This window comes from Rattus norvegicus, chromosome 7 (assembly GCF_036323735.1).
Source record: "Rattus norvegicus strain BN/NHsdMcwi chromosome 7, GRCr8, whole genome shotgun sequence".
Classification (NCBI taxonomy): domain Eukaryota; kingdom Metazoa; phylum Chordata; class Mammalia; order Rodentia; family Muridae; genus Rattus; species Rattus norvegicus.
Window position 1 is genome coordinate 46,185,572 of NC_086025.1, and position 22,432 is coordinate 46,208,003.

The following is a 22,432-nucleotide window of genomic DNA, read 5'->3' on the forward strand; positions in this document are numbered from 1 at the left end:
TAAAAGGGGAACAAGAATACCCTTGGCAGGGAATAGGGAGGCAAAGATTAAAACAGAGACAGAAGGAACACCATTCAGAGCCTGCCTCACATGTGGCCCATACATATACAGCCACCCAATTAGACAAGATGGATGAAGCAAAGAAGTGCAGACCGACAGGAACCGGATGTAGATCTCTCCTGAGAGACACAGCCAGAATACAGCAAATATATAGGCGAATGCCAGCAGCACTGAACTGAGAACAGGATCCCCATTGAAGGAATCAGAGAAAGGACTTGAAGAGATTGAAGGACCTCGAAACCCCATAAGAACAACAATGCCAACGAACCAGAGCGTCCGGTGACTAAGCCGCTACCCAAGGACTATACATGGACTGACCCTGGACTGTAACCTCATAGGTAGCAATGAATAGCCTAGTAAGAGCACCAGTGGAAGGGGAAGCCCTGGGTCCTGCTAAGACTGAACCCCCAGTGAACATGATTGTAATGGGGCGGTAATGGGGGGAGGATGGGGAGGGGAACACCCATACAGAAGGGGAGAGGAAGGGGTTAGGGGGATGTTGGCCCGGAAACTGGGAAAGGGAATAACATTCGAAATGTAAATAAGAATTATTCAAGTTAATAAAAAAAGACATTGTTTCAATAAAAAAATGTGATTTTAAATCTAAAAAAAAAAAAAGTAGACAACAGGACAAAGCTGTTCACTGCACAGTGGCCAAAGCCAACGGAGAGAAATGTTCTGAGTCACAACAGATGCTTCAAGACTCAGACCTTGAAGCCCAGACTTTGGACCTTTAGCCCCCCACATAAAAGTCAGACAGGGGTAGCACTGCACCTGTAATCCAAGTTGGAAACAAAGAGTCTCCAGAGAAAACTGCCTTTCTGAAGAGCTAAAGCTGTGGACTTCAGGGTTCAGTAAGTTCCCTCCCTGCTGAATGAAACAGAAAGCTAGCTTTCCAACTTGGGCCGGACAGAATGGCTCCCACAAAGGGTAGTGAGAAGAAGAAGGGCCGTTCTGCCATCAATGAGGTGGTGACCTGAGAATACACCATTAACATTCACAAGTGCATCCATGGAGTGGGCTTCAAGAAGCGTGCTCCTCGGGCACTCAAAGAAATTCGGAAATTTGCCACGAAGGACATGGGGACTCCAGATGTGCGCATAGACACCAGGCTCAATAAAGCTGTCTGGGCCAAAGGAATAAGGAATGTTCCGTACCGCATTCAAGTACATTTGTCCAGAAAGCGTAATGAGGATGAGGAGTCACCAAACAAGCTCTACACACGGGTAACTTACGTTCCTGTTACCACATTCAAAAATCTACAGACGGTCAGTGTGGATGAGAACTAACTGCTGAATGTCAAATAAAGTTACAGAACTGCAAAAAAAAAACCCCAAAACAAACAAACAAACAAACAAACAAACAAACAAACAAAAACCCAGAAAGCTATAAAGAGTGACACCTCCAGCCCCATGCACTTGATTGCACACCAGCACACAGGGTGCTCCACATACACATACAAAGTAAAAGATACATGTTTATCTTCCCTCTAAATTTGTATCTCTCTATCCATAGACTCAAGTCCCTATTTCCAGCTTAGAAGCTAATGACAGTTAATGGCTTCTGAGAGAGGAAAACTCAATTTTCTCTTAGACTGTGGCCCTGGTAGGTTTGCCATACTTCAGTGTATGACCCAGCACTCAAATTAACACCACTGGACAATAAAAGAAAGAAAAAAGTATGATATAAAGTTGGGGAAATGCAATTGGGAGGGGTTCGGAGCAGGAGTAGGGGATGAGAGCATGATCAAGTTCACTGTGCCATGTATGAAATTCTCTATAAAATTAATTTTTTAAACTAAAAAAAAAGTTAACAAGGAAGCTTTATGATATAATTCCATGATCAAAAGTTAACGGTATGCTAGCTCCAGGCACAGAAGCACACTACAAGACTTACAGGAGATTTTGAGTGTGGCTTGGCTTAACATCTAAATCCTCAGCTACTTCTTTGTGACATCTTGCCAGATACATCATCAGGAGATTGTCTATGCCATTGTTTTTGATGACACCTATGTCAGCAGAGACAAACATGAATATTTCCCATATAGAATCTATAAGCATTGAAGTAATCTTTTACACTTACTGAACTTACTAAAATTCTTCATTAAGGTACAGTGTCACTTAGGACATTAGAGTAGTAGTAGTTTTAATTTGCATTTCCCTGATGGCTAAGCCACCCTTTCAATGCTTCTTCATCATTTGTCTTTCATTTATAAGTGCAATGCTCAGTTCCCTATCTCATTTAAAAAGTGGATTGTCTGTTTCTTTAGGCTCAATTGTTTGTGCTCTTTGCATATTTTTTCTTTTTTCTTTTTTTTCTTTTTTCTTTTCTTTTTTTTTTTTTCGGAGCTGGGGACTGAACCCAGGGCCTTGCGCTTGCTAGGCAAGTGCTCTACTGCTGAGCTAAATCCCCAACCCCGCATATTTTTTCTTTAATTGGATATTTTCTTTATTTACATTTTAAATGTTATCCCTTTTCCTATTATTTTCTCTGGAAACTGCCATCCCACCCCCTCAACCCCCTCCCCCTGCCTCTATGAGGTGCTCCCCCACCCACCCACCTGCTCCCTCCTACCTCCCTGCCCTGGCATTCCCTTACACTGGGGCATAGAGCCTTCACAGGACCAAGGGCTTCTCTTTCCACTGATGACCAAAAAGGCCATCTTCTGCTACTAGTTCTCTTTAAGATGTATATTTGCATAGAGGGGAAGGTAGGCACTAAATCCCACCCCTAGCCGAGGAAGGGCCACTCTGAGAGAAAGAGGCCATCTCCTTCTGGTTCGGGCCTCTGCTAGTCTGACCATGCTCCAGTGGATGGCCATATATTCATGAATGTAAGGGCAGCACGAACAGGAATTGATTTCTTAAAAAAAAATTCAAAAAAGAGGAAAAAAGTTGAGTGAGTGGATGGGTGGGGGAACTGGGAGAAACTGGAGAAGGGTGGACATGGTCAAAACATTGTATGACCTTCACAGTGATGCTAAAACATTAAATATCAAACCAAAACAATTTTAAAAACTAGTTATTGCATCTTAAACATCGGTTCTTCTGTCAACACTGGCTAACAATTAAGCACACAAAAGAACATATTCTCACTCGCTGTCACAGGACTGTGTAGATAGGAAGCATGAACTCTGTTTGTCTGGGCTCAGATGCCCTACTGTGACAACAATGAAAGACTGTATGCCCAAAGCTAAGGAATTCCTCTATTCTGCCTCTGCTAGGGACAGATCATTAATCTGGTTACAAGAATGAACTTGAGATTGTCTGGATTCAAGTTCAGACTGGATAACTTACTAGCTAACTAACTAGTCTCCCAGCAAGTAACTTCACAATTCTTTTATTTAGATTACCTCCTCTGTTAAGTAGGTATCATCACTGTGGGGTTTCGAGGGGATTACATGACTTTTAGGAAAAGAATTTTGAAAGATGGCACCTCCTAACTTACAGGGCAAACCTTAGGCATATTGGTGGCTGAGCTACTGATTCTTCGTGTTTGAAATTAAACATTTTGTTTTTGCATCCTTCAGACCACTGTTTAGGAGAAAAAGTATCAGAGAAGTAGTTAACTAAAATGTATTTGAATATCACCTTCAGTAGAGATTTACGGTCTCCCAATATGAGTGGAATTACTCTGCCATCAAACAACTTTGAAACATTTAGATCATAATTGGTAAAGTCCATTTATATATATCCTTAAGTTTAATATATATGTATATATATAATTTTTGCAAATAAATGTATTTTCTTTCTTAAAACTATGCAATTCCCTTATTAATAACTCCATTCCTTTTAATAATTAAAATTATTTTTGTAATTCAGTGTAAAACATAACATTATATCTAAAAGATTATTAGTCCAAATAAAAGTAAGAATCAGTGGAACCAAGATTTCTGCCCTTAATTACTTCCCTATATGGACATCTGTTCACTCATGGAATATTAGGAGTGTATATTAAGGTAGTTAATGGATGAGATTAATTATTTATAATCATACTGTACAACTGAGTGAACATTTGGCTTATTTCCATGTAATTTTATGCTATTATGATCCTAAGTATTTTTTAAAACATGTCACGAACTAAGATGGTTGCCTCCACCTCAAAACAAAATGATGATTCAGAGAAGAAAGTGTATAATATATACGAGGTATAGTGATTAAAAATATAGTCAGACTGCTCAGGGTGGAATTTAGGACCTTATTTGTAAGGTGAATGGCCTTGAACAAATTTAAGCTTTGATCTGATCATCAAATATCCGTCATTATCAGGAACATACAATGCAGACCTGAACCAGATGATGCAGGTAAGGGCGAAAGTCACTGGATACGTGAAGAAATGGAATGGAATTAATTTCAACAGGAAAGATCATAATAAGGCTTTGAACTGCCTACTGAGACTTCAATGGCACAGACTAAAGTAATAACAATATATAAAGAACCGTTCCATCCTCCTTAAAGATAAAATTCCTTAATGTGGTTATGCATATTTTAAATAAAATTTCTTATTTGGAACTACGTTGGTCATAAACGTTTTCAAAATCCATGTATGAATTGAAACATTTCGCTTCTTAAATGCCATTAGAGTAGATGCAACATGTGAAGGAAGCCACCATAACATTCCTTAGCATGTGTTAGAGCTGACGCTGTGAGGTGTTCATATACAATCCTTTCATTTTCATTTTTTGATTTTTTTGTCTATTAGTTCATAAAAGAAAAGTACCAAAGATTAATAGCTACAACTCCCTTTGTGGTCTAGCAAACCAAGTCAAGAAAGTGAACGGTATACTTTCATTCGCTGTTCTTTCTCTTGGACGATTATATCACTACCTTATTAATCTTATTATGCATTTGCATGATATAAACTTAGTTTTCCGCTTTTTTTGCAGTCTATTAGCAAGAAGACAGATTCCTGCATGTCACATAAACATGAATATAAATCTGGTTGCATAGAACTTACTATCTCCTAGATTTACTTCTTTCTAAACACGATCAAGCCATCCTTTAGATGCTGAGTGTTCTTGAATGGCCACTTAATGCACCATCTTCTGGATCTCCTTCCCCAAAGCTGTTCTTTCCAGTTTGCAACCTAGAAAGTATACCTTCCTACCTGTCCTAATTGCTGTCTAAAAATTTCAAAAGTAAAACATTTTAAAGTAGCTCTGTTATCTTTGGGGTATTTGCAGGGAACCTGTGCACAGACTGAAGTTACAAAGCAACCAGAGGTCGTCGCAAAGTGCATCATAAAGCAATACACCCTCAGGGTATCTGGCTTGCAATTTTCATCTGCTCCTGGGTTCACATTCCTATCTCAATTTCTTTCTAACATCATTTATGTATTTTAAAACTTAAATACTAGCATGCACATGGCACTAAGGCCCGTTTTTATAAGCATTTCTCATGAAGATATTTAATTATTCTTAGCATTGCCACATGAGTGCATATGTAAATGTTTCCTGCTATGAATTTTTTTCTACAATTAATGCTATAAATGTTTGCCACGTGGCCCATTTGCATTTTTGTAGCCACAGTAAATAATTCTAGGCAAAATATACTCTTTCTTAAATTTGCACCCAGATCGTTTCGGTCTTCATTGTTGTATCTTGTTTTTGTCTGGGGGGGGGTTCTACTGAGCCCCATGTGAACAACGCACCTAAAGTGATCATTTTTACTGTTCGGCAAAGCTTTGAAACCAGCCAGTTCAGCTATTTCTCTGTATACTGAGAATTGCAGCATTCGGATTTGCAAAGGAGCCGATAGGTAACTAGCTCATATGCCCGGAAGTCAGCTCTCCTGTCCCAGAGTCTGTATCTTTTAATCCCCTCAATCAGTCTACTTTGCCCTGATATGTCTCTCCAGAAAAAAAAAAGCAAATTACCCATGCATGCTGTAAGAGCGAATGCTGGCATTGGACCGACAGGGACGAGCCCTTTGGCAGAAGACTTGCCTGGGATGGAAAAATGGCAAAGGGAAGGCTGGCCTCACATCACTGCTTCCCCAGAGGGACCAAACACGTCCAAACACGGAGAGTGCACAGATGTGCTCACAGCAGAGCTGCCTTCCTACGCAGCCATAAGGGAAAGGCTGTCTGCTCTTCTCACCTTCATGCGAAATGCTTGTAAATACCAGGCATTAATGCAATGCGCCATGGACGATGTGCAAGTTCAATCTTTTCTTTAGCTTGTTAGCAGGCATAATGGAAAATAACCTGGGAAAAGGATCCTGACATCATTTGGTAGATGTTGTGTGTTATAGAGACTGGTGTGTTATTTAAATTAAAAAACCCATGTCACTGTTATTTGAATATTTCTAAAGTAATTATTTTACATGTTTCACACATACAGATGTGAAAGTACTTACAAACCTCAGCAAACACTTATAAACATTTTATCAGTAGTTTTCTTTTTAATTCTTGAAAGATTCCTTTCAAAAGTGAATACATCCCCCCCAACCCGTTCCATAATAAATGCTTGAGTTCTACTTCAGTGTCCAGTTCCAATCATGTTTAAATTTAATGTAAACCAAGATTATGAAACAATCATTTAGAAAGCTAATGCTATCAAACAGGAAAGCTGGTAAGTGTGGGTGGGTGCTGTGGAGTATTTTGTTAATATATTCTCCAGATAAGGTTTTACAAGAAGAGTCCCTTTCTTCATTCTGTGATGATCAGAATAACTGGGGGCTCTGGCGTCACCTTTGGGTGCAGAGACTAATTAGGGTACATTCAGAAGACAGGATGCTGAGGAATCAAAGTTATGACTCACGGAACACTGCCTGGAGCAGATGTACAAGATGAATCTAGCTGTCTTCAAACACTTGAAGGGTTGATGAGTGGGAAAAAAATCCGCTCTTGATAGCCACAAGGGATTGAGCTATAGATGGAAACGTAAGGAAACAGTAAAAGAGTTCAACTCCAGCTAAGATGTTTCTAGTAAAGGACAAGCAGATGGTTTGAACATCTACATTAGGATCGAGAAGTTTCCAATTTTATTTTAATTTTATATAAAACAGAAGTGCATTTCTGGGGAGCTGCAGGTCTCTACTTCTTGATTTGGTTGTGAAGTTACAGCTGCTCCAAAAGGATCCTTAGGAAGCAAAGGAACTCAGGTATTTAATACTAGAGCTTCAGGAGTAAATAACAAATGCAGTTTTCAACAGAGATAGTTTTCTAAGAGTTAAGATGGGGGTGGGGTGGTGATAGTTTCTATGATGACAACTAACTAAGGCCCTTATGACAGAGAACTCTTTGATATTTCATGTGTGCATGATGCAAAAGAAGTCACTGGAGAGAACAGATGGACAAATGTGTAAATAAGCAAAATGCATTTTGTTGGCAGACATTAGGTGACAAAGGCAGAGGAGACAGAAGTGGAGTGATCTAAGGTGAACTTTGAAGTGAAAGTGAGAAATGTATCACAGGAAGGAGTGTTGGTTTTAATTACTGAATCTTTGCTATGCGGATAGTCTTGTATGAAAATTGTAAGTTAAATGTATACATTTAAATATCAAGGTAAATTATAGTTTAAATATTTTAAGTTATATATTCAAAGTAAATTTGAATAAAGTTCTTAGATGAAAATCTATATTAAAGAAATTTAAAAGAGGTGAAAATATATTTAAATACAAGTTAAAATTTAAATTTATATTAAATTGGAAGTTCTTGCTTCATCTAAGAGCTGCAGGTTCTGTCAAAGCACTGATATCTTAAACAGAAAACCATATAGCAGTTTAATAAATTTATTACATTTATTAAAATTTAATTTAAACAAAAGTAAATTGTAGCTGAGCAGACGGGTCCTATACCAGGATTTCAGAAACAGTCTGGAAGGGTCCACAAGAGTACTTGACTACTTTACATTTACAAGATCAACTGTGGAAACTAAATCCTCCACTGGGGTCCGATCCCTTGTAGCTTCCCCATCATTTCTAGCCTGTCCGATTATTTAATTAGAGAATAACTAGAATTCATTTAGGCAAAGAAGCCTCTGAATATTGTCTAGAATTACACACCTCCTGTGCAGCGCCAGCAAACAGCAATATTTTAGACGAACATCTAAAAATAGAGCACCATTTCTATCTCTGTATGTTTGGGAATCTTAATAAACACAGATCTCGAGATGCACAGGATCCTAATATAGAATCCAAGCAGAGAACAAAGCCTTTAAGGCTCTCGCTGACAAAACTGTTCTCTCATAAGAAATTTTCTTCCTAAAAATATCTATGAGAGCAAACAGAGACAATGTAAATCAATGGAAATGTACCTGTAAAAAGAAGCTGAGGAAGGGCGTGGCCCTGTAGGAGGACCGCAGTCTCAACTCACCTGAACCCCTGCAATCTCTCAGACTGGACCACCAAGCAGGCAGCATACACCAGCTGAGATGAGGCCCCCACCACATGTACAGCAGAGGACTCCCGGGGCTGGACTCAGTCAGAGAAGATGCACCTAACTCTCTAGAGACTGGAGCCCCCAGGAAGTGGGGAGGTCTGGTGGTGTGCGGGGTTTGCAGTGTGTGGGGGCATGTGGGTGTGTGTGTGTGAGGGGTTGGGGGTTGGGGACATCCTTGTGGAGATGGGGTCGGGGGTGGGGGAAGGAGGTATGGGACGTAGAACAGAGGGTGGACCGGGAGGGAGATAAAATCTGGAGTGTAAAATAGAAAAAGATTAAAGAACAATTTTTTTAAAAAGATGATTTTAAATTGTAGTAGACAGGATATATATGAAGAAGAGAAAATTTTAAGCTTATTTAGGAAAAGTATGATGTGGTTCCAATATGAAAGAAAAACAGGAGAGAAAGAAGCATTAAAGGCAATTATAAATGTAGCAATGACATGAGACGGAACTTGGGACAAGAGCTTTCTATACATTCACGTGACCATAAATTGTCATGGAGCTCCAATAGATAATAATGTATTTTACTGCAACTTTTTTTTCTTTTGGGTTCCCATTTTCTCCTCGTCCTATTTCAAGTCTTTATCATGGAGGCCAGATTCTTTACCCTGTGGTTCCTAACCATGAATGTGCATCGCAATTGTCCTGTAGATCTTGAAAGTCACCACCTCTGGAGCCAGCATGTCTCACACACCCTGAGTCAGCCTTGGCAGAGGAACCTGGACATTTCAGTTTAGGAATATCTGTGCACGAGCTTCCCAACAGGACTGTCTTAGCCTGTAACTGGTGAAGAAGCTATCCTCTGCCAGCGGAATCTACAGCTGCCTTCTCAGCTATGTCCCTCCGGCTTCCATTTCATTATGTCAAATATACTTCTGCTGTCACCTTCCTAGTTTTCAGACTGCAATAGTTGGTCATTGGTAGACAACAGCCCCCCCCCCCAAATTACTTATGATATTTCAAGGTGCAGTTCCAACTTCTTTCTCCATGATGCCTGTTCCTTCTTCGTTACTGTGTACCAGTTAATAAATTTCACTTTTCTATCATTAGCTATGCATGTATGAGGACACTTATACAATGATATTACAAATGTGTGTGTGTGTCTTACAAAATAGATAATTTCACAAATAATAATAAATTCAAATAAATGTTTTTGAGACACATAAATATTTGTATGTTTTTCTTTGGTGCTATATGTTGAACTCAAGGCTAAGTTCACAGACTATATCACAAGGCTGCAAACATTTCTGATACTGAATTTCTGCTGGCATCAGGAGTATAGGAACCCATTAACTATGTTAGACCATCCTCAGGTCTGTAATTCACACGCCTATTTAAACTTATGTAAATGAGGACCTTAAAGTAGAAACATTTATAATACGCACATCAATAAAAGAAAACAAATTATGGTATAATTGTTGCTGTTAAAATAGGCTTAACTCATTAGATTCTCTGTGGCTAAGGGCCTTGAGAACCGCTGACATGGAGATCATGACAGCTATCTGCACAGATCTGAGGGGCACACTGGAAATTCCACTTCCTTTGCCCGTATTTCTAGCCCCCGGTTTGCATCTCAGGCTCAGCGTTAGGATAATCTTCTCCCTGACTAGAGTGCATCTTCACTGCTGTTTCTTTTCCTCCAGTATAAAAGATGGACAGTCACATTTCAAATATATCTGAAAATCCTCAATTATTTTTCCAATTAATGGAAATAATAGGTAACAACAACAACAACAACAACAACAACAACAGCAGCAATAACAAGCGAAAAATAATGTCAGCATTCTGGGTCAAAAAAATCACATTGAATATCGTTATGGTTTGAATATGTTTGGCCCAGGGAGGGGCACTGTTAGGAGGTGTGGCCCTGTGGGAGCAGGTGTGGCCTTTTTGGAGTAGGTGTGGCCTTGTTGGAGTAGGTGTGGTCTTGTTGGAGGAAGTGCGTCACTGTAGGGGTAATTCCTGCTAGCTGCCTGAGAGACAGTTCTTTCCTGTTTGCATTCAGAACAAGACTTAAAGCTCTCAGCTCCTTCTCCAGCACCGTGCCTGCCTGGACACTGCCAAGCTCCTGCCTTGATGATAATGGACTGAAACTCTGAACCTGTAAGCCAGCCCCAATTAAATGATGTTCTTTATCAGAGTTGCCTTGGTCATGGTATCTCTTCACAGCATGGAAACCCTAACTAAGACAGCATCTTAAAAGAATGACCTTATCGACAGGATGTGTGATTGGTGTTTTAGAAATGATGAAAGTAAATTAAATACAATCAACAGGTTTTTCCCAAAACAAACCCAATTCCATGTCCTTTGAAGTCTACCTGGTTTTCTCAAAAATAATTAAAATTTTTTAGGGCTTATAGAGATTAAATCAATAATTTGGATAAGGAAATTTTATTACACCATTCTAAAACTTCTGAGTCTATATGATTGGTGATACATAAGATTATGTTGCTTTCAACTACACTCATGGTTAATAGACTTCAGCTACTCGGAGTTTAAGCGTTTTCTGCATCTGTTACTGTGAGTCAGGTAAATCATATATTTTACTTGATCAAGTAAATATTGCAAAAGATCTGACTACTAACCACAGAGGAAGAAAACAGAAACACAAAACAGTCCCTACCAGAAAAATAAAGTTGGCAGTTTGTTCAAAAGATGGAATGAGTGAAGAATTTCATATTTTGTAAAACGTATTATTACTATTGGGGCTGGAGAGGTGGCTGAATAGTTACAAGAGTATACTGTTTTCTTCAGAGGACCTGGGCTCTTTGGCCAGCATCCATGTTTAATGCCTCAGCATAATGGGTAACTATACCTCCCTCTTCTTGCTATTCCTGCTACTGCGCGTGCGTGCGCACACACACACACACACACACACACACACACACACACACACATTTAATTACAACTTAAACTTAAATCCTACAAAATTATTAGTACCAATTTTAGAAAAATAATATAAAATTAAATAATTGAGCATAATAAAGCATTTTGAAGTACATGTGAACTTTAAGACATTATAAGACCTAGAAGAAGAACAACAAATCGCATAATTCTTTAGCTATCAAATAAAGTACCTGAAATTGCATTTCAAAACAAAAACGGTACATGTCTGCAACAACAGCACAGGAAAGCAGAAGCAAGGAAATCAGAGATTTGGAGAACAGTCTGAGTGACTTTTATGAAAGAGATAGAGAAGAATAGATGAGAGAGAAGGGGGTGAGTGGAAGGAGGGGGGAAATAGGAGGAGGACAAGAAGAACAAGGTGAGAAATAGAAGTGATTAGAATAAGAGAGGAGAGAGGTGGGGAAATGAGAAAAGAGGGGAGGGGAGGAAAGGAAAGAGGAGAGTGGAGTGGAGGGGAGGAGAGAGGAGAGGAGGTGGGAGAGGAGAGACAAGCAGGAAGGGGAGAGGAGAGGAGAGGAGAGGAGAGGAGAGGAGAGATTAATGAAGTAGAAAGCTAGTGTTTTTAACCACAAGCATTTACATTTTCCTAGGGACTAATTTAAGTTCCTTAGTTCCCCAAGGTGTTTCCAATATCACAAGTCCCAAACCTTCAAAAGACTTGAATTGTCTATACTGTTTCCATGTTAATTTTCAGCCACTATTCATCCCTATACCCCCATGACCCTCTGGATCGATGACTCCACGAAGCTGATGTTGCTGGGACCACCATGTCATTGATTCTATTAGATGTTTCCAGTTTTTAGATGGTCTCATGAAGTTTCTAAGGTACTGTCTTTTCTCTTTAAAAGAGAGCATCCCCAGGTCTTCTGCCACACATTTGCCTCATTTTGCCCTCTCTCCTGTGTCAGATCCTTGTCACATAAAAGCTTATTTTCTAGTAATAGCTAACATATGGTGGGACACCCCAAGTTCAGTCTAAGGACCCTCTTCTTTTTCATTCTGTATACTCTTCTCCTCCACAATTTGAATTATGATCTAAACACTAATGATATCTTCTGTGTGCCGAGCCAATATGTTCAATTTCCTTTATGACATCTCTCCTAGGATTTATTTCCCAACACACATTTGTGTCCAAAATCAAATTCACAGCCTTCCCACACAACTCACTGTGTTTCCTATCACAATGAATAACACCCACATCCATCTAGTTGCACAAGCCTGAAAACTCATCTCGACAGCAAACTAATCTGCTGACATCCACCGCATGCCCTTTTGTCTGCTCACAACACTGAAGCTTGGTGATAATTTAAAAATGAAATCCACTCATTTCTGTCCCTTGTTCAACACCTTTTGGTAGCCTCCCGTTGCTCTCAAAGAAATCTTCCACATGACCTGAGATGGCCTCTATAATCTGATTCTACTGCTGTGTTCTTTGCCTATGGTTTGTCCTTCTGCAGTTTCTGAACCATGTAGTTGCCTCTTTGATTCATTCTTTACTTTCTCAAGAGTTTGCCTGCGTTATCTTTTCTGTGTTCTTAACTAGCCAAATTCCAGTTTGTCCTTCACATACCAGGTCACATTTAACTGAGTGAGAGAAGCTTGAATTTCCCTATAACATCATATTACCTTGTGATGAGTTCTCAGAACTCACCTCAAAGCATTTACTTTGGAGTTCTAATGCCATTTCTTATGATCATTTTCTAATTGTTTATTCTTTTCTGCTTCTAGATCACATTTTCACAAAGGAAATGATGTTCCTTTTTTGACTTTTTTCTCTCCTCTGTTACCAAAATGTCCAAAATATATCAGGCATAAATAAACACAAGACTAATGAATGGCCAAATGAATAGTAGTTGTCTGAAGTGATGAGACACACAGGTATCTGGGGATTTAAGATAAGATGTTGAATCACTAAGCCATCTGTTATTTGACATTTAGACTCTCAGAAAGCTAACCTAGGTCTAATAGAAAGATTCTGGCACAGAACAAGTATTTTCTAATTGTGGAATATTTGATAAAAGAAGTAGCGAGCACGAGGCTGAAAGATCACAGTTTAGATTCATTCCTTTATTTATTCAATCATTCAACCATCTACTTAATAACCCTTAAATACCTGTTTGTACTTTATCCTATGCTAGCCATTTTGGTTACCAGTGAGAGATTATTGTCTATAAGAAGCCGTTGGTCAAATAGGTAAGCTACCACAAGGCCCCAGCAAATAGTGGGGAAACAGCTTCTTACTTCTTGATGGGGGGTTGATTCAGTGACTCTGTAAGTAACATGCGACGAAGGTGGAGGATGGTAGGGCACAGGCTGATGGTGCCAGATCTGATTTACATGAACAGAGTGGAAGCTCCTTATTGGAGCTTCCTGTTTCCAGCATGTTGACTGCTTTTTGAAGAAAGAACATGTTTGAAGGAAGAGCAACTTAAAAATAAAAACCCTCTATGGGACATTTGACATTGCAGGCCAAGTTAAAATTGAATACAATTAGACAGTAGTAAAATAGATACAAGTTTAAAAGCAAAATGGATTATATTGAGACACATGCTACCATAAAGTACTTAGTAATGACAATGTTCAAGAAAACAAGATAGTCTCCATGTGTATGATTTTCCTTCCTTTTTGGTAAGGAAGACAATGATTTTATATTATGTATCAAGATATCAGTTCATCCAGATTTAAATTATCAGTTATACCAAGAAAAATACCTCAACAAATAAGTTTGAAAACTTTTCATAGCGGTTACTTTCAGGTAGGAAAAAAACATAGATATCTCTGTTTTCTCTTCTGTATATAAACACTAATCTTGTATTGATTATTTTGTCACAGCCAGACTTTAATTGCAGTCTTAAGGGGAAAGAGAAACTCTATCTCATAAAAAACTTGGAGAATGGGCAAACATATGGTAGTCTGGCTGGCATCTGTGGTCTCTTGGACTCTAGTACATTTGTCCGGGGCCTTCTGGACTTTAGAGTCTCCATTGAGATGTGAGGTGTTATTCTAATAGGTCTGCCTTTGTATGTTACTTGGTCTTATGTTACTTGGTCTTTTACTTTTGTAGTTTTTAGTGTTCTTCCTTTGGTCTGTACATTTGATGTTTTGATTATTATATGATGAGGGAACTTTCTTTCCTGGTCCAGTGTATCTAGTTTTCTATATGCTTCTAGTACTTTGATGAGAGTTTCCTTCTTTAAGTTAGGAAGTTTTTTTCTATGATTATGTTGAAAATAATTTCTGTATCTTTGACCTGGCTTTCTTCTCCTTCCTCTATACTATTATTCTATTTTTTCTTTTCTTTTGTTATTAATCATTACATTCATTTACATCTCAAATGATATCCCACTTCTCAGTTACCCCTCCACCAGTCTCCCATCCTACATCTGCCCTCCCCCTCTCCTCCCCCTCTCCTCTTCCCCTTTGCCTATATGAGAATTCTCCCCAACCCACTCACACCCTCCCACCCCACTACTGCAGCTTTCCTTTATGCTGGGGCATCGATCCTTCCCAGGACCGAAGGCCTCCCCTCCTGCTGCTGTCAGGCAAGGCCATCCTCTGCTACATATGTATCTGGAGCCATGGCTCCCTCCAGGTACACTCCTTTGTTGTTGGTCTAGACTCTGGGAGAAATGGGTGGTCAAGCCAGCCTGTGTTGTTCTTCTAATGGGGATGCAATCCCCCTCCTCTCCTCCAGTCCTTATGCCAGCTCCCCTCCCAAGTTCCCCGAGTTCCCTCTGATGGATGGCTTCAAGCATCCACATCTGCATTCATTAGTTGCTGTCCTGACTTCCTCAGGACTTACCACACTAGGTTCCTGTCAGCAAGCACCTCTTGACCACAACAACAGTGTTGGGTTTGATGTCTGTTAGACTTGGTCTTTTCAAAGTGATCCATATTTCTTGAATGTGTTGTACCAGAATTATTTTAGACTTAATATTTTCTTTGACAGAAGTATCCATTTCTCATATCATGTCTTCAATGTCTAAGATTTTTCTCTTCCATCTCTTATATTCTGTTGGTGAGGCTTGCCTCTGAAGTTCTTGCTTGAGTTCTTAAATTTTTCATTTCCAGATTTTCCTCAGATTGGGTTATCTATGTTGATTTTGTTTCCACTTTCAGGTCTTGAACTGTTTTATTCTTTTCCTTCATAAATTATATTTTATGTTTTTGTATCTTGTAATTCAGCTATGTTTCAATACTCAGGGCTTGCTGTGCTATGGTTGCTGGGCTCTATTTGGAGACTTATTGTATTTTCTGTTATTGGTTGTGTTTTTATGCTGGTGTCTAGGACTCTAGGCTTTAGAAGAATGTAATTCTAGGTGTTGATATCTGGCCCCCCTTTTTTTGTTGCGTGGGTGTTTTGTGATTTTTGTTTCTGTTGTTCTCTCTGGTTCATAGGACAGTGTGGCCACTGTGTGCTGCCTGGTAGAAAATTCTTCCTGGATCTTGATATGTGTAGGCAGTGGGGTTACAGTTAGAATGTATGTTTTAGGTTTGGAAACTGTCGCTTATGAATGGAAGTGGGCTAGGAAGGGGAACTGAGAGGATCTACAGGAAGAGGAAAGCAAGTGTTCCACCAGAATCTGTAGAGTCCTGTTAGAACCATGTTGACTGATGCAGGATTTGATATGAGACCAGGCGATTGGATTTAAAGAAATGGAGGGAAAGATGAAGGTCTGTAATTAGGTACCTACTTCTCTCTCTGAACTGGCCTTTCTGTTCCCAGGGAATGCCTGTTGAAGTTAGGGGCTGAGATAAAGCAATGAATTGGAGGAATGAAATTTGAAAGGGAAGATGTGTATGAACATTTGGAAAAGGGATGGCGATGGAGAGAGGCTAAAGTACATGGTCTACGACAAAGATAGCATAAGACTCCAGGATTGATTTGAGGGGAGCTCTAGATGAAGTCAAGATACGCAGTGAGCCTACTTTCTTCCCTGGCCAGAGTTGTTTACTGTTTTATACCAGAGGCCAAACATACTTCAAGAGACTAGAGAATCCTGCTTCAACTACCATACTCAGCAAAACTTTTGGTCACAATAGATGGAGGAAATAAAACCAACTTTAAATAGTATCTATTTTAACTTCATATCTAAACAAAGAATTCTCAAAAGAGGAAACTTAAGTGGCTGAGGAACACTTAAAGAAATATTCATCATCTTTCTTTTAGGGAAATGCAAGTCAAAAATACTTTATGACTTATTTTTACAACACCCAGAATGAATGAGATCAATAAAACTCGTTTCAGCCCACGCTGGTGAGGATGTGTAGTAACTGGAATACTCCTTCATTGTTGTTGGAGCTGTAAGCTTGTTGAGTCAGTGTGAAATCAATGTGGTGGTTCCTTGGGAAGATAAAAATCAATTTACCTCAAAATCCAGCTAAATCACTCTCGGGCATAGACTCAAAGGATGCTTCATATTACTACACAGACACTTGTTCAACTTTGTCCATTCCTGCTCTCTTTATGATAGACAGAAATAGGAAAAAAACCCTAGATGTTCCTTAATAGATGGGTAATGTAAATGTGATATATTTATATAATGGAATATTACTCAGCCATGAAACATTCACAGGTAAATGGATTGAACTAGAAAACATTCATACTGAGTGAAGTATCTCAGACTCATACATGAGAGGCATGAATTCACTTATCTGTGAATATTACCTGTTAAATCAATGATTACCAACCTACAATTTGTAGGACCTCAGTGGTTAGATATAGAGTGACTAGGGAGGTGGGTAGGTTTCATCGGGAAAGGAAATAGATTTGGACAGAGGGAGGATTCTGAAAAGGAGGATTAAGTGAGGAGTTGGAGGGGAGAGGAAAAGAAGGGAATAGAGGGAGAGACATAAAATTAAGAGACACTGGAGGGTTGGTATGGAAACCTAACACAGTAGAAGCTTCCTAACTATTCATACATGAAAGCAATCTAAATAAGATTGCAAATCATAGAGGACACAAAGTCCCATCTGGACCATCTCGGCATCAATGAAGCCTCCAGGACTGGGATTGGCTTACATCTAATTGAGTTGTTGGCCAAAGCAGTCTCATAGAAATCCCAAACAAGTCAGGCTGTGCTGAGACTATAGTTTACTTTCCAGAAACTGACCTCATGACCCCTTTGTTGAAGTCAGTACTTACACAACTCATTGAACATGGAGAAGTCAACTTATTGCCTACATAGAGCCTTCAGTTCAGTAAAGTGTCTTTGGTAGAGGAAGGAACTCTGCACGATACCAAAAGAGAAATGTGAACACCAACCCAGCCACAAACCCTTCAGCCTATAACGTATACAAGATATGATGGTGCAGTGGTAGCACATTGCTTGTGGGAGTATCCAACTCGTATCTGATTTGACTTAAGATGGAATCCATTCCTGATGTTCCTTGAGTGTCAAGAAGCTGAGATTAAATATCCCAGAGACCTAAGGTTAAAAATGAATACTACTTGTCTGAAATAATGCTGCTGCTGCTGCCACTGCTGATAATAATAACCAAGAAGAAAATGACTCCTAAGAACATTCTCGATACACATAGATGAGTGTCTAGCTCAGCCATCATCAGAGAACCTGCCTTCTGCAACAGGTGCAAACAAATACAGAGACTAGCAGCAAGACAGTGTAGAGAGTATAAGACCTTGGGACACATAGACATACGGGAAGACTCTACCAAATCCTTCCTCTTAGGGCTCAGGAAAGAGAAGGCAGGGCTGGTTTAAAAGCAAGATGCGATGGAGGAAACCAAGAAAACAAGTCCCTCAAAATAAAGATGATCAAAACAAAATCCAAGGCAGTAAGTACAGGGCCTTCACAATTCTGTACCAGGTGTGTGTGTGTGTGTGTGTGTGTGTGTGTGTGTGTGTGTGTATCATGATGTCCAGTTTAGTGTTTATGGGATTCCTGAGTGTGAAAACAGGTGTGGTCTAATTCTTGTGCCTTCTTCTTGGCCTCTTTTACATCTGTTTGTTTGCTTTCTACAATTTTAATGTTTTTACTTTTTTGCATTATCTCATATTTTATTTTATTATACCATATTTTTATTATTAAAACTTAGAAGCCTCTCTGCTTATTAATAAGAGACAGGAAGGGAAGGGATCCAGATAAAATGTGCAGTGGGAGAGGAACTGAGGGGAGTTGAGGGATACCAAAGGTAGGGCATATTATGTAAGGGAAAAAAAGAAATATTTTCAGTAAAAGATGGTGGGAGCAGAGGCGGCATTGGGGGACCCAATAGGATCTCTGAATGTCTTTCATTTGATTGGACAAAAGAGGGTTACTTCAAATGAACATCAAGGTATTCTATATACTGTAATGTGTTATCTTTAGAACCTTACTATGTTAATTGAATGTTTTACATACATATGTTTCCTACACATGCTTGTCTCAGTGATTCTTGTTTGTATGCAAATATACTTCTGAAAAATAATTCTTTTCACATTTCCCTTTTTAAAGTTGCCTGGTTGAGTAATAACTGATTTAAAGGGCTATATCGGGGCTTTAAAATATTGATATTTAATTGTAGAGAATCATCGAATGTATTTAATGTATCCAAAAGTCATGCCATATAACTGATTTAGGATAACTAAATTTCAATTTGAAGGGACAAAAGTATCTTATTTTGTCACTGTAAGAATGCAGTTGAAATCTGGACTATATTCTAGTTTACTTATTTATTATATTAGCTCATTCAGTAAGCACTAGTCACATGTGGGCAATGCATAGTCTTGGGAGCTAAAACTAAGTGCTACATTGTCCCTTTTTAAAGGATACTAAGTTCTTGAAGCCTTCACAAAGGAGAAGACTGTATATGATTGCTTTGCATCCTCAGTGCCCAGAACATGGCTCAGACTTTGTCCTTCCACTACCATTAACTCAAAAAATTAAGTTTGTATTATAATTATTTGAGGTCACATTCTGTGCTTATATGTTTCACACATGCAGAATGTATAAGCATTAGTTCTTCTCATTGTACAGAGTCCTTCTGAAATTAGTACTCACTTGACTTGCTACTTGACAGTACTTTTAGAATTTTATGTCTTTCTTGAGCATAAGAATGTTGGAGCCTGTTACAACGGTACATATCTATAATCACAGTGGAGGAAGATGTTTTGCCCATGAGTTCAAGGCCAGACTGACCTGCATTGTGAGTTCCAAATAAGTCAGGGCTACACAATGAAATGATGTCTCTAGTGCTGGTACCACACACCCCCATCGCCTCCCACGCATAGCACAAAATGAAACAAAACACTGGAGTACAGCTCTTGGGAGTGAAAACTCACATAAAGTTCTGCTTCACAGATCCACTGTTTTCAATCTTGCAAAGCTTTATGTAAAAAAATTAATCACCTGAAAATGAAAAAGTATTTATTCTATAAATTCAGGATTATAAAATGGTACATGTATCTTTTTAAAAAGAAAACAAATAAAGAAAAACAACTCATCCTGAATGATCATTCATTAAAAAAAAGTCTGATAAAATGAAGGCACTAAACTAATTACACACTTACTTAAGACTAATCATAGTTAAGGAAGTTAATGGAAATGTTAACAAGAGTGTGGAGTGCTTATGGGGCATAGAGGAAAATGGCATTGTAATGTACTGGGTTAGTGTTGGACCAAAAAGATGTACATTAGACATAACATGCAATTCGAAAGTTCTCCTTGTCCTGTCAGGATTATAAATCTTTGGTTGATGAAAAGCCCTTAATCTTACATAAGTAAATTGTGATCTGATTTTCAATGGATTCTCGTGGGTGTGTGCAAAAGAGATGGTTATCTAGGTGTTTTCAATCCCCAAGTACAGCAACAAAACTGACTCACGAAGAAGGCAAACCAAAATAGAAACTAGCTGCTCACTGAAGAGATTTCTGACACAGACGAAGACAGTAGATGGACTGTGTCTTTTCCAGACCCTTAACCACTTTGTGTTTCCTTCGGCCATTTGAATAGCATTTCGTTGAGGCTGCTTCGTTTATAAAATGGGCTTCTAAGCTAAGATTAATTGGAAATGTTTCAACACCCAATGGGATGTGGCAATTTGCATCTTAGTGACTAGGGATAAATCTTGGCTTTTCAGTTCGGACCAGTAGAACAGAATGATTGGATCACATTCTCATCTAAGAGGCGACCTTGGAATTCTGTTCTGTCTTAAATCACAGAGTTTGGCAGGGATAATTGATGGGTCTTTCTGGAGTTGTGCCATGTATTCTTAAAACGACATTATTTTTAGTAATATGACTAGTCCTCAAAGAAAACACATCTAGCTTTAGGCTCTGCAAGTTTACGATGATCATTTCACTAATACCGTGTAATTAGAAGTATCTGCTGTATATAGAAATAGACATCCCATGCACATTAATTGACTGGAAAGAAAATTCTTACAGAAGTTTGAAGATTATTGATAAAGAAATGGAGCTTAGTAGTCATAAAATGATTTCCTCTTAGCTCAACTTCTACCCACTAAAGGTTAGTTTTGAAACCTAGAGAATCCTTGAAAGATTCTTTTCCTTGAGTTTCTGTGTTTTGCCAGAGGCACAATAAATTCACACAGACATATAACTATATGACAATTGGTTACACAAAGGTATGTGTGTCCTTTATCATGTAAACAGGGAGATGAGAGAAAGGGGAGTTTAAAAAAATAAGACTATTGTGAAATGTGAATGTTTTTCTTACTAACCAATTCAATTAATTATTTTGACCTTTTGGCAGGAAACACGATTTGCATATTTTTCCAGGCAGCAACAGGGCCTGCTGGGTAAGCAATTCTGATTTCAGATGGTAAAAGCGGTTTGGAGGAAAGATTTTCTCCCTTCTATAACTGAGAGCTAATTACAATAAGTCATTCCTCTGATACACAGAGTGGAGAATGGGATCAATGTTTTTGTATGGGCAGGGCTCCTAATACTTTGGGTCTATGAAATTCAGGAACGTGTGGTTTGATGATGTTTTTCTGGTTGTAAGGCACTGGCAGCCTCACATTTTTATTTCACTTGACAAAATAAAAAGCAGCTTGGTGACAGTAATAACTGGGAGGCAGATTAGACTGTTTGACCTAACTACATATGGCATTTTATAGTTTGCCTTCAGACAGCTCATCTTTTGAGACTTCCATCAGTACATAAAAGCAGAATTTAGCATTTAATGCTCTAATAACTACGAAACTTCTTGGGGTGGGGGGGAGACTACTTTGAGGGCACAAATCCCTCAGCATCAACATCTAACTTCAGCATTGCCCAACAAAGTCTCTCATTTGTACTTTCCACAGAGAACTGGATGCTTTAATGAACTAAGACACCAATTCGTCTCACAACATCAAATGGTTTAATGCCTTTTTCTGTAACCTTGTCATTTTTTCCCTGTTGCATGTAAAACGTAACAATAACTATTTTTTTTTGCACAGAGAATAAATAATGACTTTGGATTCAGACGTCTGCAGATTTTGCATACATCATTTATGGTCTTACTGCAAATGAGTTTGTGACATCCAGCCTACAGGACTGTTGTATGGTTTTAAGAAGAAGACTGCATCAAACAGCTACCTAGAACCAGAGCCAATGACTGCCTTCAATGGTGATTTCCCTTGGTAAGGCACATTTTACCCTGACTTCATATTTAAGTTAATCAGAATAGGAAAGTAATTGTTAAATAATTACAGTAAAATACAATACAAGTAGGAATTATGAAGGTAGTAGAAGTTAAACTTTTCATGTGCAGGTTTGAAATCTTCATTATGGCGTGACATGCTCCAGAATCAATGTTTTAGTGATGACATGTTGAAATGAAATGACAGAGTCATCAATATATCCAGCTAGGAACAATGCGCTCGTGGCAGAATGAAGATGGAGCCTATAATACTGCCTTCCTTGGGGAGGAATGCTCTTAAGTCCTCTGACAGGATGCTTCCAGTCTGTCTGTCCATAACCTATTTCAGGAGGCTGAACAAATTCTCTACCTAAGTCTCACAGGAGCTTAGAGCTTCCAGGCTTACCTCTCAAACCTTCTGGACTGCCTCAATAATGGCAGTGGTAGCTTATTCATTCTGATACTGGCCATAGACTTTTCCCTGTATTTCTATAC

General features: G+C 38.9%; 1 protein-coding gene and 1 pseudogene across 7 annotated transcripts in view; one reads left to right on the plus strand and one right to left on the minus strand.

The window, feature by feature from the left end:
- Syt1 (synaptotagmin 1) overlaps nucleotides 1-22,432 on the minus strand; it is a 544,812-nt gene that overhangs the window by 485,923 nt on the left and 36,457 nt on the right. For 2 of the 7 annotated variants that reach the window (XM_063263062.1, XM_039078497.2), the window contains exon 2: nucleotides 19,633-19,699. The exons of the other annotated variants lie outside the window; for them this stretch is intronic. The gene's annotated coding sequence lies outside the window, so the exon portion shown is untranslated. The remainder of the gene's footprint in view (nucleotides 1-19,632; nucleotides 19,700-22,432) is intronic. 7 annotated transcript variants of the gene reach the window in all.
- Nucleotides 966-1,494, plus strand: Rpl31-ps2 (ribosomal protein L31, pseudogene 2; annotated as a pseudogene).